General features: G+C 38.7%; 1 long non-coding RNA gene across 1 annotated transcript; it reads right to left on the bottom strand.

Annotated features, from left to right (window-relative positions):
* Nucleotides 1-730: 730 nt before the first annotated feature.
* LOC125920906 (uncharacterized) lies at nucleotides 731-14235 on the bottom strand. The gene is made up of 2 exons (XR_007457241.1): nucleotides 7261-14235; nucleotides 731-6531 (listed from the first exon to the last, which is right to left on the bottom strand). It is a non-coding gene; the product is annotated as an uncharacterized LOC125920906 (long non-coding RNA).
* Between the last annotated feature and the right edge of the window lie 2706 nt (nucleotides 14236-16941).

The following is a 16941-nucleotide window of genomic DNA, read 5'->3' as shown; positions in this document are numbered from 1 at the left end:
ATTTATTCTAAGTTGTTATTTCTATCAGAGATACACTTTCACATAGTTTGAAGAGACATGTACTTACTTTACAAGACCTAATTTAAAAAATAGCATCCCCCTCCCAGAGGCAACATCATTCCTCTCCTTCAGAGGATTTTATCACTAGATCACTAAGTAACATGCATATATTGTTATCTCCTTGAGTCTTCAGTTTTTGTCATTATCTATTGATTTTCTACCAGGGAAGATGAAGCTTAGCTTTCTTTAACACTCTTTTCCCATAACCACCACCATCCCCATTCATTCATTCATTCACCATCTATTTCATTCAACAGAGTTGTATTGAAATTTTGATTACATCAACATTGTTTACATTATTGTGAATATGTAAATGCCATTCACAGTTGAGACTTGTAGTCTACTTGATTCCTTTCCTGTACAAGGTTTTTTTCTTTCATGGGAGGTGGGAGAGGAGATTGGAGAACAATTAATAACCCCTGCTTTTTTCCTTATTTACTCATATGCTCAATTTTCTATTTACTTATCACAATTTGATTCCAAGCTCTCTGCCAGATGTCTGAAACTCCCATCAGTATATTGTGAACACAGTGTCAGTCTATTAAGTTCCTCTTCTTGAGAAAAATCTTTTCTGTAGCCTACTTATTTACTTAATTCTGGACATTAATGCCTAGCTGTTGTCTATATTCAGTGCCTGTCTATTATCTTAGGATCTCCCTTCTTTCATTCTAAAGAATTTACACTCTCTTTTATTAAATCCCCGGTTCTTTATCTCCTGTTCCTTTCTCCTTCTTAGTTTACTCCCTCATTTTAATGGATCATATTCAGTAGGAAATCTATGTGAAAGAGCTCATGGGAGATAAAATTTTTTTCAGACCTTGAGTATCTGAATTTTTTAAATTTTATTCTCATATTTACTTATGAATCTGAGTGTAGAATTCTAGGTTAGGAATCATTTTTCCTCAAAAATTTGAAAGTACTGTTCCATTATATTCTAGCCTCTGTTGTTGTTGTTGTTGCTGAAAAACGCATAGGTGTATTGATTTTTTTTATATATACGTATTTTGTATGCAACTTGTTTTGTTTTGTTTTAATTTACGGAAGTTTGTAGAACTTCCTGATTTCACCAGTATTGTGAAGTTAATACAATAATGTACTCTAGAATGAGTCTATTTTTAATCCGTTCTGTTGGGCAATCTATGGATCCTTTCAACCTAGAAACTCTAAACTTAAGTTCTAGAAAAGTTTCTTTATTTAGGTAATGAATTCCTCCTTTCTATTTTCCCTCTTTTTTTGTCTCCTTTTGGAACTCCTACTATAAAGGTATTGGATCCCATGTTCTGGTCCTCTAATTTTATTATATTTTCTCTTCTCTTTTCCACCTCTTTTCCTTTTAGCTCAACTTGTAGATATCTCAATTTTATCTTCCCACTGTGTTGTTTATCTTCCCTCTTTTCATTTCTGTTATCATATTCTTAATTTCTAAGTGTTCCCAATTGTCCTTTTTTTAAAAGCAACCTGTTCTTATTTCATGAATGCAATAACATTTTATGTCTCTCTGAGAATATTAATGATGATTTTTTTTTAAATTGTATTTCCCCTGGGGCACATGGATAGCTCAGTTGGTTAAGCACTCAACTCTTAATTTTGGCTCAGGTCATGGGCACACAGTTTGTGAGATCAAGCCCTGTGTCAGGCTCTGTGCTTACAGCATGAAGCCTGCTTGGTATTCTCTCTCTCCCTCACTGCCCCTCCCCTGCTCGTGCTCTCTCTCTCTCTCTCTCTCTCTCAAATAAATAAATAAACTTAAAAAAAAAAAAAGTCTTGAGGCACCTGGGTGGCTCAGTCTGTTGAGCATCCAACTTTAGCTCAGGTCATGATCTCGCAGTTTGTGAGTTGGAGCCCCACATCAGGTTAGCTGCTGTTGTCTCAGAGCACACTTTGGAAATTCTCTCCCCCTCTCTCTGCCCCTCCCCTGGTCATGCTCTCTTTCTTTCTTTCTCTCTCTCACTCTCTCTCTCTTTCTCTCCAAATGAATAAACATTTTAAAAGTAAATAATAAATTTAAAAAAAAAAATAGTCTTTCCCCTAACAAATCTTCTTTTCTTCCAGGTTACTTTTTTTCTGTTAGTTTTTTTCTGTGTTAGTTTCGATCTCTATGTTTTATGCTGAAATCTTAATCTCAGCTAGCTGGTGACCTTGCTTGCCTACACATATTGAGTTGGATCCTAAAAGAGCCGATAGGAAGTTCTGAGCCTGTGGTTGGTGTTTGACTACCATGGGCTTCACTGTACCTATTGATCTAGCTGGACCATTTCCTTGGAGATCTTCCTTCCCAAATATCAGTATCATTACTTCTTTCTTCTTGGACTAGTAGAGTTCCTAGAGAAGGATCTTCCAGTCTCCTATCTAGAAGATATTTTCCCAGTATTAAGGATATATTTAATCCCTATGTTTTCAACATCAAACTTCCACCCACAATTGTGTCTGACAAATCCTAGTGCAGGGACCCTCTGTTTTACACTCTCCAGTGATAATTTTCTCAGACTTCCTCCAGGTGGTTAGGGGTAGAAAACAATTCTGAGTCTATGGATTGGGGGAGGGGAATCTAACTGCTTTTTAAGTAGACTTTAAATCAGTACTATCCTTTTTAGCACTACCTCCCTTCTTCCAGAAGTACTTGTGTGCCAATTCCTCAAGCTTTTAGGGAGTCTGGACTGTAAATCAGTTTACTTTTCAGCTTCTGCCTGGCATAGGATTCAGCTTTCTTAAGTATCTCAAATTGTGTTGATATTATTTCCCCTCTCTTTTTTTATATCCCTTTAGATTTATACCTTTCTCCAAAAAAATCTATTTATTGTCATTTTATGAGGTTTTTGAAGGAAGAAAAATAAATATCTGTGTTCAATCCACCATCCTGATCCAAAAGTCATAGTTATAAAACTCATCATAACTCTTCATGCAGCAAAAGGGAAAATAAGGGGCACCTGGGTGGCGCAGTCGGTTAAGCGTCCGACTTCAGCCAGGTCACGATCTCGCGGTCTGTGAGTTCGAGCCCCGCGTCAGGCTCTGGGCTGATGGCTCGGAGCCTGGAGCCTGTTTCCGATTCTGTGTCTCCCTCTCTCTCTCCCCCTCCCCCGTTCATGCTCTGTCTCTCTCTGTCCCAAAAATAAATAAAAAACGTTGAAAAAAAAATTTAAAAAAAAAAAAAAAGGAAAAATAAAATTTTAATGATTACCCAGGGAATGTAATCAACATTACAACCAAAGACAAAAGAATTAATACAACCACTTTGGAAGATGTTTGGCTAGCAATATCTATAGGAACTGAATATACCCCAAATGATAAATACTCCATGTCTAGTACATATCCAAAAGAAGTAAGTACTTATGCTCACCAAAAGTCAGGTACAAGATGTCCAAGGCAGCACTATTCATATTAGCCAAAAACTGGAATCAACTCTAAAGCTCATCAACAGTGAGACATACGATAAATTGTGGTATGTTCATGGAATATGCACAGTATACACAATGAAATACTATAAAGTGAAAATGAGCAAATTACTGCTATATTCAGGAACACAAAATTAACACTGAAGGTGTACACTGAAGAGTATATATTATAAAATTCTACTTCTATCAAGTTCAAAACTATTTTATGATGATAAAAGTCATAACAGCACCAATGTCTGAAGGAGAGAATAATCACTGGGAGTGGGCACAAGACAGGTGTCCGGGGAGCTGATAATTCTATGATCTGAGAGGTGGCTCTAGGTGTATGTTCCCACAGTAAAAGATAGTCAAGTCTATGCTGATGTTTGGGCCATTTTCCTATATTATACTTCAATTTAAAAGGTCTCTTCAAAAAAATTTACCTTTACCAAAGAAGGAGGAGGAAGAGGAAGAGGAAAAAGAAGAAAGAGGGGAGGGAAGGAAGGAAGGAAGGAAGGAAGGAAGTCAAACCATCCAAGTAGATTCATCTGGTACCGAACTTAGATTTAAGTGGTTTCTTAGGTTCAAATGCCAGCTTTGAATTATCAGACTGTGACTTTGGTTAAAGCATTACTCAAATTCCTCTATAAGATTAAGATGCAATCATTTGTTCATCCAACAAAAATTTATTGAGTGCCTGCTATTATAGTTACTTGGGATATAGCAGTCAGCAGATCCTTACCCTCATAGGACCAATATTCTCATGGGGAAAGGGGAAAAAATCCCGGCTCCGCCTACCTCACAGAATTTCTGGGAATCTCAAGAGGAAATCATGGTAACAACCTGCTTCTCAATATAAGGTTTGTGGACCAGCAGTATGAGCACCACCTGTGCATTTATTAGAAAGACAAGTCGGGCCCCACTCAGAACTACTCAATTATATCCTCATTTTAACAAGATCTGCAGGTGATTTACATGCACATTAAATTTGGGAAGCACTGCTATAGTATTTTGTGAATCATAAAATGCTGTCAAATGTAGGCTATTATTATTAGTCATGCTCACCAGGAAATGGCCACAACCCTGCTCTGTAGATAGACACATTCCTATTCCAGAAAATGAAGGATATGAGGGTGTGAAAAAGTACATGTTTGCTCCCGTCTAGAAAGCTGCTCTACTTCCAGATATGTTGTTTTGGAGTGTTTCTTTTCGGTTTGTTCTTTAGGTCAGCCTCAGTTCTCCAAGTCAATAGACCCCTGCCGACGAAGATGCTATTGATAAACTTTACTGCTGGGTTTTTCAAGTGGTCGAAACCCATTTCCTGGTCATTCGACAGTGAGCCCAGGAAAAGTGCTGTGATAAAGTAATAAGATGCTAAACAACACAGACTTTAGATTTATGGAGTTTTATTGGCCTGTTGGCATGTCCCAGATTTATTTTGTGTCTTTCATCTCCTGGCTGGGGGTGCCTAGCAAAACTTTTTCCTGCAGGCCGTTTGGTGGATCTCTAACCAGACTTGTCCCAACAATGCCTGTGTGGAAGTGAGACCCCAGGAAGCAATGGATTGCTTGGCAGGAAAGGATGTTGTTCTGGGACTAGGGACTAATCAGCCCTTCAACAACTGTCTTATAAGAGAAACAATACTTTGTCTAGTTTCTCCTACAGTAGTGTTACTCGAAATTTAATGTGCATACAAATCACCCAGAAATCATATTAAAATGCAGTTGCGGGAGGGGGGGAGTGGAGAGACACCTGGGTGGCTCAGGTGGCTCTTGATTTCCTCCCAGATCATGATCTCACATAGGGCTCTGTGCTGACAGTGCGGAGCCTGCTTGGGATTCTCTCTCTCCCTCTGCCCCTCTCCTGCTTGTGCATGCTCAACAAATAAATAAATAAATAAGAATTTTAAAAATGCATGTGGGATTTACTAGATCTGAAGTGGGACCAACAATTGTTGATTTTTAATATGCTCCCAGGTGATGCTGATACTACTGGTTCCCAGACCTTGAGTAGCAGGATCCTATCCCACAAGAACTCAAAAGGAACCAGCTGTAATTTTCAACCACTAGGCTCTTCCAACGTTCATAACGAGGTCTTCTGAAAAACACCAATGTCCAGCAAACCCAAGTAAGTTGACTTACTGGTTCTTTAGGAATTTAGAAACTAAAAGATCCATATTAAAACTATAAATATATATTCAGATATAACTATATTAAAAAGCTTGGAAGGAAGTGCATTAAAATGTTAAGATTTGTACTTTCTCTTATTCCTGCTTTCTAAAGTTTCAAAAATAAACATAATTATGTAATATAAAAACAATAAATATTAGATTTTAAAATGTATATGTTTACAAATTATCCTAATCCCATGCCAAACACTACATACTGGGTGAAATGTTCTTGACTTTTCCCTAAATGTCAAAGAGTATAACATATATTCAGATTCTCTCTGATTCTTTTCTCCACCTACCCACCATAGGACAGCTCTGAGCGCTGAAAGGTCAAGTTGTAATGGGCCCCAAACATATCCAACATTCCACTTTCTAAGGGAAAGAATTGTTTTTTTGGTTTTGCCATCTGAATGGTGAAAATGCACATGGCTTCATTAATAGTAAATACTTCTCTCTATGAGCCTTTTATGATGCAACAGTCCTCATTAGAAAACTCTGGACTTGCCAGAAGCACTTTGTGAATGTCTACTTTGATAAATTCATGATTATCATAAAGCAATTCAAAAACAAAAACTATAATTAAATAGAGGTCATTGTTGATGATTTGATCCTATAAGCAAGTAGAAAAACCACAAGAATGGCAAGGCAGTCTGACCAGGGCTTGCTCTCTTAGCTACTGACTTACACCATTTCTAATGATGCCCAACATTTCTTGAGTGCTTATTATGCACCAGGGGCTGTATTAAATATGTTAGGTGGATTTTCTCATTTAATACAACAACCTATTTTCCCTTTTTCACAAAAGAGAAAACAACAGTAGAGAGGCAAAGTAACTTACTTGTGGCTACACAATGGGTGGCAGACAAGGCAGGAAGTGACTGATTCCAGGCAGTATGTGTCTCAGAGACACTTTGGAGAAATCAATGAGCCCTGTCGACAATATGGTATATATCAAATCATCTCAGATTTGTTTTCCGACTTCCTAGGCCTATAATTAATCCCCCATTTTTTCATTAGTTTTTTTTTTTTAAGTTCATTTACTTATTTTGAGAGAGAAAGAGGGAAACAGTGTGAGTGGGGGAGGGGCGGAGAGCGAGAATCCCAAGCAGGCTCCGCCCTGTCAGCACAGGGCCCTACAGGGGACTCAAACTCACCAACCATGCTATCTTGCCCCTGAGCCAAAATCAGGAATTGGAGGCTTAACTGACTGAGCCACCCAGGTGCCCCTCATTAGCTGTTTTGATTATTCTCATCCACTTACTGTTTTGTAGTCACTAATTAACTGCAGTTTGTGCACTAGGAGCTTCAGAGAAAGCCTTCTTTATTTTCCTAAATTGACTCCCATGTGGATTCTTAGAATTTTCTTGTATTTTTTTTAAGTTTATTTATTTTGAGAGAGGGTGTGTGTGCATGCACATGCGTGAGCAGGGGAGGGACAGAGAGAGGAGAGAGAATCGCAAACAGACTCCGTTTTTCCATGTTGTGAGTACAGAGCCCTACGTGGGGCTCAGACTCATGAACCATGAGATCATGGCCTGAGCCAAAATCAGGAGTCAGAAGCTTAACCGAGTGAGCCACCCAGGCACCCTGAATTTTCTTATTTTAGAATAAAAATTGAGTAGATATGTTTATAAAAGGATTAGAGCTGCTTTTTCTTACCATCATCATTATCATCATGTTCTCTGGTTTTCAGTCTTATTTTGTCTTCATTTTTCTCATTTGTGTTGCCCTTAAAGTTGTAAGTTCCTTTTGGGCAGGAGCGTCTTCACTTGAAAACAACAAACCGATGGGCGCCTGCGTGGCTCAGTCTGTTAAGCGCCGCAGACTTCGGCTCAGATCATGATCTCGCGGTTCAGGTCATGGTCTCGCGATTGGTTGAGTTTGAGCCTCACATGGGGCTCTGTGCTGACAGCTGGGATCCTGGAGCCTGCTTCGGATTCTGTGTCTCCCTCTCCCCCCGCCCCCCAAACACACACAGTCTCTGTCTGTCTGTCTCTCTCTCTCTCTCTCAAAAATAAATAATAATAAAGAAAAAGAAAAAGAAAAAAAAAAAAAAACAGAGCTACAAAATTAAAGACCAAAAGGAAAACAAAAAAACCTGTTAGTGATGGTTGCTTCTGGGTTGATGCAATTGTAATTTTTTTTTTCTTTTCTGTACTTTCCAAATTTCCCACAAGTGCTTATAATTAGGAAACATTATTATTTTAAATCATTTAAACTTTCCTTATCTGGACAGTATATGTTGATTTCTACAAAACATCTCATCAACACTGAAAAAAATCTATCCAGTAATAAATGGAAGTGAAGTTTTTATGTATATGTAGAGCTGTATGTGTTAGAGGCCTCATGAGAAGGAGCCCCTCCATCTGGGAGAAAGGAGAAGGTCACTTTAGTGACCTCACCACTGCTGCCTTGAATCTAAGTGGCTCAGGTACACAACCTACGGTGAGCTTCCCATAGCTTTCACAGAATAAAACCTGTGTTCCATAGGAGAGGGAGTAGGCCCCATAGTAAACACAAGACTTGCCACCTTCCTCAGGTCAAGGACTATCTCAGAGTCCTAGAAATACTTTTTCTAGGTAGTGTGATTGTTCTGAAGTTTTGTTTGCGATACTTTTAAGCACAGACTCTGATATAAAAGTTACTGACGTTGATCAGTTCTGGAAAGATCTCTTTCATTCCATGTCAAAGAAGGAAAGGGAGCTACAAAGACCTAGGTTTTTTTAACAGGGATGTATTTCTCTGGCATCATGGATATTTTGAAATAAGTAGAAACCATTGCTGTCTACTTTCTACTGCTCTGTTCATTGTGCATTCTGATGTCACAAGCTGTAACCTAGTAACCGCACAGTACATAGAGTTCTATTCATCACCCAAGCATGGCTAATAGGACAGATGGTTGACAGAATGACAGACAATATGCATGACTCAAAGAGGAAGTTGCTACCATCTTCTCTGTCCACTGAAGGAATATATCCTATGTGCTGGAAGCACCAGGGCAGATCCCCAACTATCCTTGTCAGAGCAACCCTGAAATGAAGATCAGAATGGCTGCCTCAAGAGGCATATGGGTGCCTCAGTCAGTTAAGCAGATGACTTGGGCTCAGAGCATGATCTCATGGTTCTTGGGTTTGAGCCCCATGTGGGGCTCTGGGCTGACAGCTCAGAGCCTGGATCCTGCTTCCGATTCCGTGTCTTCCTCTCTCTCTGCCCCTCCCCTGCTCACACTCTGTCTCTCTCTCAAAAATGAATTAACTGAAAAAAAAAAAAATGTCTTCCTCAAGATTTGGGGCTAGACCCCAAAGCAGAAATTACAGGTGACAGGTGAGAGTTGGGACACACTTTGAGATGAAGTTCTCTAAAGAATAGTAAAATCTTCTATAATGCTTCTGGGAGGAGGGATGAAGGGACAGTTTGACAGAAGTTCTTCCTTAATTCCTTCTGGAAATACAGGTTTCCCTCTGGACCAGAATCCTAACAAGGTAGCTCAATGCATCTTTGAAAGACAATTGGAAACCTGATATCATGATTTGTAGACTGATTGACTGGGTTCAGATCCCACTTCTGACAGCAATTGGAAGTAGTCGCTTCACTCTCTCAGCCTTGGCTTCCTCATCTTGAGATAAATGATACCTGATTCATAGAAATGCTGTAAGGATCAAATGAGGAAATATGTATGAAGTACTATGTGTATGTATACAAAGTACACAGTAGACCTACAAAAAAATGATAGCTATTACTAATTGTGTGTGTCTGTCTATATAACATTGTGCATATATACTTTTCATACGTGTGTATATATAAGGTATCTTATGGCAAAGAAATATGAGAAGCATTCTGGTTTGGGTTTTGGGTTTATTGGAGGAGGTGATTAATAGCATATGAAATGCTGTAGGTGTCAGACCCCCAATAATGAGTTCAGAAAACAGTGCACCATGATAAAGTTATCCTGTCTTCTTGTTTAATGGCTTTCCAAACACACTGAGAGTCAGTTTAGATAAAATATTGTGCAAGTGTCTGTATGTCAAAGAAAAATTTCACAGAACAGAGTTTGGCTGAAAAAGAAGAAGACATAATTCAAGTCTTCTTCAAGGGGAGAGAGAACTTAACTTCCCTAGAAACAAAAAAAGCAGGAAGGTTTCTAAGGGTTGAGGTTAGCTAGTTGAAAAGTACTGGAGGACATTAGTTTGGTCAATGTGACTAGGCCATCTGTGTTTGCTGACACCAGTCTAGGTTCCTACCCTCCTACAGAAACTGGGAGACCCGGATGCTACCTTTCTTGATGATAACATTTCAAAAGATGTCTCCCAGGTCCCTGAAACAGATGGTTCTCAGTTGTAAAAGGGGCAAGCGGCTAGGAAAAGATTTACATCTCAGATGGGCAAATAAAGAATTTACAATTGTAAGTTTTCTAAAGTAAATGCTCTAAGACAAGGGAGGTCAGTGACCTACTGTCGCTAAGAAACCTGTCTAAAGTTTAGTCAAGCTGAGGAAAATAAGGCCATCTTGGTCATGTTCCTGACTTAGCAGGATCAGTCAATGTATCAGTCACAGAGAGCCACCTAAGGCATGTTTTCCCTGATGCCACCAGGAACTACCTGTCCAAAACAAGTTCCCCACCCCCATCTGTAATAACCTGTCTCCTTTCTTACCTGTCTGGACGTTCCAACCATTTGAGTCATTCCCCTGTGTCAGATGACAAAGGTGAGTGCACAACTCATAGAAGGCCACTGTTATAGTGCTGGTGAGATTTGGGGGACAGCAATGAAGGACCTATCTGCACCCTGCTGTCAGGGCAAGGCCCTCAGCAAAATTTTGAGGTACACAGAGGCTCTCCAACTTTTCTTCCCTTCTTTGTTCCCCCTTGCTGTTTCAGACACACTGTGCCCCCAGAATCTCTCCTCTTCTTTTCTTTCCTCCCAAGAAACGTGTTCCTGAATCTTCTACTAAAATGTAAAAAACTGGCTAAAAGCTTAGAGAAAGCCAGAATGTTTGTGTACTAACTAAATTGTGAGATTAAGACCTGAGCTGAGATCAAGAGTCGAACACTCAGCCAACAGAGCCACCCAGGAGCCCCTGTCTGCTAACTAAATCTTAAACTAAGGGAAATTCCTGGTTCTGATCAACAGTGAGCTAGAATTTTAAAAGACCTCCTCCTTGTTGGCAAAACTGCCCCTTCCCAGCAAACGGCTGCCACAATGAAACACAGGACAGGAAAGCACCAACAGGGACCCAGCCTGACGATGAGAAGTGCTGGATAGCCCTAGAGTGGCCCAGAGCCAGGCTACTGAAGTGAGTGCTTAGACATGGAAGTGGATGGGGATTCTGAAGGTGCTTGAGGAAGAATATCCAAAGCATATGTCTAACCAAAGCGAGGTGATGAAAACCAATGTTTCCTACCTGTTACTTTTCCCTCAAATGAGTTCTACAGCTGAAAAAATTATGAGACCCCAAAAAGGACCAGGCTGTTCAATTTTATCCCTGAAGCATCATCTCAAGGCTTTCCTTCTATTTTATGGAAGTTTATCATACTCCAAACACTAACTAAATTGCTTCTATACTCATACCCTCCAGCAATGCCAGCTTTAATGTATGCCTCCAGGGAACAATTAAATGAGTTAATATATGTAAGGCAAGAAAAGAATGTCTGGTGCATAATAAGTGCTATATACATATGAGCTATTGCATTATATTATTATTATTATCATTATTATTATTATTATTATTACACTGCAGTCCTGATTGTGAGGGATTTTTAGCAAAGCCACGGGTAGAAGAGTGCCCCAATTAGAGCTGCTAGGTCAGTGCCATAAAACAGAAGAACTCAGTAAATTCCCAGAGAGGAAAATGTAATCATCCTGTTCTTTGCAAAGATTTAAGATAGCAAAATGGATGGTATTTTGGGGAGATAGACTTCCCCAAGGTCTTGCTACCTTGCATCAGTGAAGCCAGAAGTCAACGGAACCTGTTTTTATTTGGGGTTACCTCTAGCCAGCACTATAGATACATGTGAGATCTGGATGCGGAGGGCTCACAACACTAGTGATGTCTCTTAAGATATTTCTTGTGAGAAATTCATCAATAAAGCTAACATAAAGAAAAGTGATATTTGAAGGACAGTGTTTCTCGATTCCTGTTCACATCCTTGAAAGTGACCCGCTAGATTTATTACATAACACCGAGAAGTAGCAATAGCAGTTCTGTTTCCTGGGGAAAGCCAGCTTCCAAAAATTGCAGTAGATCTGTTGATATAGGGTAATGTAGTGCTAAACTGGCCCGGCAGGGTGGGTATTTTGGTCTTAAAAGGGAACAATACAGTAAAGATAGTTTGTGTTTATGCCTGACCTAAATCTTTCACTTCCCCTCACATAAGAGAAGCAGATGTTCAGTGGAGAGCTGGGGAGGGAATGGGGGAGACGAAGGAAACGAAATGAAATTATGGTTCGAGTTATTCTTTAAAACATCAACCAGATGTTCCTTATCTAATGTAAGTGCTTAAAACCTCAACACAGAAGAATCTCTTCATCTTCATTAATACATTAATTCTCTATGCCCTACTTACTTCAGCTTTTCTTTAAAGACACAAATGTAGTAAAAGCAGAGTCAACAATTACACGAGCCATCTTTTCAACATATGCTGCTGAGACAACTAGATACCCATAAGGAAAAGGATTTAGACGCTTACTTTACACCATACACAAAAATTAACTCCACATGAATCATAGACCAAAAATCCCTTACCAAATGTAAGCATTAAGGGGTGCTTGGGTGGCTCAGTCTGTTAAGTGTCTGACTTCAGCTCAGGTCATGATCTTGCAGCCCAGGAGTTCGAGCCTGGGGCCAGGCTTTGTGCTGACAGCTCAGAGTGTGGAGCCTGCTTCAGATTCTGTATCTCCCTCTCTATCTCTGCCCCATCTCTGCCCCTCCCCTGCTCACACTCTCTCTATCTCTCCTTCAAAATAGTAAAGAATTAAAACTATACAACTTGTAGAAGAAAACATAGGATAGAATCTTTATGACCTGGGTTAAGGAAAACAAAGATTTCTTAGTATGATATCAAAAGCACTATCCATAAAAGAAAATATTGATAAATTGGACTTCATAAAACCTTAAAAGCTTTGCACTTCAAAAGACACCATTCACTATAAAAAAAAAAAAAAGACATCATTAAGAAAATGAAATATAAGGGGCACCTGAGTGGCTCAGTCTGTTAAGCGTCCGACTTCCACTCAGGTCATGATCTCGTCGTCTGTGAGTTCAAGGCATGCATCGGGTTCTGTGCTGACAGCTGGGACCCTGGAGCCTGCTTTGGATTCTATGTTTCCCCTCTCTCTGCCCCTCCCCGGCTCACGCTCTCTCTGTCTCTCTGTCTCTCTGTCTCTCTCTCTCTCTCTCTCTCTGTCTCTCTCTCTCTCTCTCTCTCAAAAATAAACATTAAAAAAATTTTTTAAAAAGAAAATAAAAGGACAAGGCACAAACTGGGAGACAATATTTGCAAATTATATATCTGATAAGAGACTTATAGCCAGAATATATAAAGAATGCTTACAATTCAACGATAAGAAAACAAACAACCCAATTAAAAAAATGGGAAAAATTCTGAATATACATTTCACTAAAAAAGGTATACAAATAGGCAACAAACACATGAAAAGATACTTATCATTTGGTACTAGGGAAATCAAAATTAAAGTTGCAATGACATATCACCTCACATCCACTAAAAAGACTATAATCCAAAAGGCAGACAATAGCAAAAGTTGGTGAGGACATGGAAAAACTAGAATGCTCATACATTGTTGGTGGAAATGTAAAATGGTACCACTACTTTGGAAACAGTTGGGCAGTTTCTTAAAAAGTAAACATAAACATAAACGGCTCACAATTCTACTCTTAGTTTTCTACCCAAGGGAAATAAAATCTATATCCACAATAAATAATAGTTCATGAATGTTCATAGCAGCATCATTCATAATAGCCAAACCTGAAAACAATCCAAATGCCCAACAACTGGTAAATGGATAAACAAAATGTGGTATGTCCATACAATGGAATATTATTTAACAATAAAAAGAAGTGAAAACTGATAAATGCTACAACATGGATGAAACTTGAAAACATTATGCTTAATTAAAGAAGCCAATCACAATGGCCAATAATGTATGATTGCATTTGTATGAAATTTCCAGAATAGGCAAATCTACAGAGACAGAAAGTAGATCAGTGGTTGCCTGGGGCTGGAGGAATGAAAATATTCTACAATTGAGTTGTGATGATCATCGCACAACTCTATAAATTTACTAAAAACCATTGAATTGTACAGTTTAAATGGCTGATTTATATGTTAAATTGTACCTCAATGAAGCTGTTAAAAAAGAATACATTGATCTTTAAACTGATCTTCCTGACAGAAAAGGCAGAAGCAAAGAAAACCATAGAATACATAACTTTAATAAAATACAGAACCTTGGGACCCCTGAGTGGCTCAGTCAGTTAAGCATCCAACTCTTGAGTTTGGCTCAGGTCATGATCTCACAGTAATGAGATAGAGCCTGCGCAGAGCTCTTACCCTGGGCATGGAACCTGCTTAAAATTCTCTCTCTCCCTCTCCCTCTGCCCTTCCCCACCTTTCTCTCAAAAAAAAAAAAAAAATATAAAAATATATATATATATATATATATACACACATATATAACTTCATTCTTGTTTTTTAAAAAAGGAAGCAAGTAAATATACTTTTGGAAAGTCTTTTTTCCTCTGAAAATGATTTATAAGGTATAACTTTGTTTACATAGTAACAGCTCAGTGCTTATTGCAGTTTCATCAAAAACACTTTTTTAAAGAAAAAAGAAAAGGAAAACCCAAGGTGTTCCATACATGCTATTTATTATAGAGGACCTCAGTAAAAGTTGAAGGAATGTTGTTAGGTCTTAGTATAGGCACAGAATTCTAGGTGGAGCCAGAATGAGAAATTGCAGAACCAAGTTTTGGGTACTGTGACTCAATACTCACCAATTACTCTGAGAAGCTAAAAGAATGATTGCTTAGCAACCCTCTTTGGCTGTGCTTCTCACATATTTTTCTCACTGGGGCTTTCACAAGGTTTCCACATAAGGCAATCCAAAACTGAGTTTACCAATGAGTCCGTAATTTTCCTACCTATGTTCTGTAGCTGATTGAAAGGAGATTCTCATGCTCAGACTATAGATGTGTAGACAGAAGATGAGGGTCTGATTTACACTCTTGCCCAGTAGTATGACCTTAATAGAGTGGGCTGAGGACACATATAGGTAAATAAGACTTTTCTCAAAAAAGCAGCTTTAGATCTGTCCCCAAGGCCGTAAAAGTACAGCAAAGCCCTACATTTATGTACCTGGAGTACTTAAGAGATATCCTTGGCCTAAAAGATTTTTAGGGGAGAATCTGGTAACCATCTGTACCTATCACTTATGAGCTTCAATGTACCTTCTCCGGAGTCATAAATTTGCAGAAGAATTGAATCTCCTTGGCTCCAATGTGTGGTGTTGGCCCAAACTACACACCAGCACCCTAGCACCCCTGAAACATAACTACACTTAGCTATTGAATAGACCTATGTAGCTCTACTTCACCTGAGTGCATTCTAAAAATGGCATAGTTGACACTGAGATTTTCCTTCTGAAAAAAACCACCCATCACACAAGACCATGTCATCAGCACAGAAAATAATGAATACCTTCATATTTGATATGTCAAGAGGCATACCATCTGGTTTATCTAAAAAAGCTGGCACAAATTATCATAAGTTAAATAACTGGGTGGCTCAGTTGGTTAAGCATCTGACTTCGGCTCAGGTCATGATCTCACAGCTTGTGAGTTCAAGCCCCATGTCAGGCTCTGTGCTGACAAGCTCAGAGCCTGGAACCTGCTTTGGATTCTGTCTCCCTCTCTCTCTGCTTCTCTCTCTCTCTCTCTCTTTCTGTCAAAAATAAACATTAAAAAAAGTTTTTTAAATAAATAATAATAATAATAAATTTAAATAACTGGGTGCAGCTACATTTAACACCAGCTAAAACTGGAATTCATTAAGGAGCTCACTATGTTTCACAACAGAAACTGTGATAGAGTCACTGGAGAAAAATAAAAAGCCTTGGACTTACACAGACCCTATTATGTCATTCCAGATATACGTCATGATAATCTCAAAATGTTCTTAATCTCAACAACAACAACAAACCTGATTAAGTAATGGGCATAGGACTTGAATCGATATTTCTCCAAAGAAGATATACAAATGGCCGATAAACACATAAAAAAATATTCAACATCACTAATCATTAGGGAAATGCAAGTCAAAACTACCTTACATTATGTAAGCTAATAAAAAAAAAACAGAAAATAACAAATGTTTGTGTAGATGTAGAGAAAGTGAAATCCATATGCAGTCTTGATAGGAATGTAAAATGGTGCAATCTCTACGGAAAACAGTATGGCAAATCCTCAAAAAAATTAAAAATAGAGTTACCATGTGATCCACCAATTCGACTTCTAGGTATACACCAAATTCAAATTAAATTGAAAGTAGAGATTCAAAAAGGTACTTGTACACACATGTTCACAATAGCATTATCCACAATAGCCAAAGATAGGAGCAACCCAAGTGTCCATCAGTGGATGAATGGACAAACAAAATATGTTATATTCATAATGATGAGATATCAGTCAACTTACAAAGGAAGGGAATTCTGACACATGCTACAGCATAGATGAACCTTGAGGACATTATGTAGGTGAAATAAGCCCGTCACAAAAAGACAAATATTGTATGATTCCACTCATATGAGGTACCTAGAATTGTCAAATTCATAAAAACAAAAAGTAGAATGGTGGTTGCCAGGGACTGGGGGGAGGGGAGAATGAGGAGTTGTTTAATAAGTACAGAGTTTCACTTTTGCAAGGTGAAAAAGTTCTGGAGATGGCTTGTACAACAATGTGAATATATGGAACACTACAGAACATTTCTCTTAGAAGTGGTTAAGATGGCAAATTTTATGTCATGTGTAACTTACCACAATGTAAAAATTCCTTTAATGCTCTTAATCAATTTCTCCAGCAGGTGAGTCATCATGACGTTGCAGAACTGGGTCCAAAGGCTGCCTGATTCAAGCAGGATGCTAACACTACTGAACCAGACCTGTGGTCTCATCAAGAAGAAGGCTGATTTTGAACTACCCTTTTGGTAGCTGTTGTATGTTGGGCTCATCTTTCAGGGCCTTCACCACATCTTTCCCAGGCTTAATATTTGAGAAGTGAAGACAGAAACAGTAAAATTAAGATGAAAGACCGTGGTCTCCAAAAGTT

The sequence above is a fragment of the Panthera uncia genome, chromosome C2 (assembly GCF_023721935.1).
Source record: "Panthera uncia isolate 11264 chromosome C2, Puncia_PCG_1.0, whole genome shotgun sequence".
Taxonomy (NCBI): domain Eukaryota; kingdom Metazoa; phylum Chordata; class Mammalia; order Carnivora; family Felidae; genus Panthera; species Panthera uncia.
This window is presented reverse-complemented; position numbering and strand designations above follow the sequence as displayed.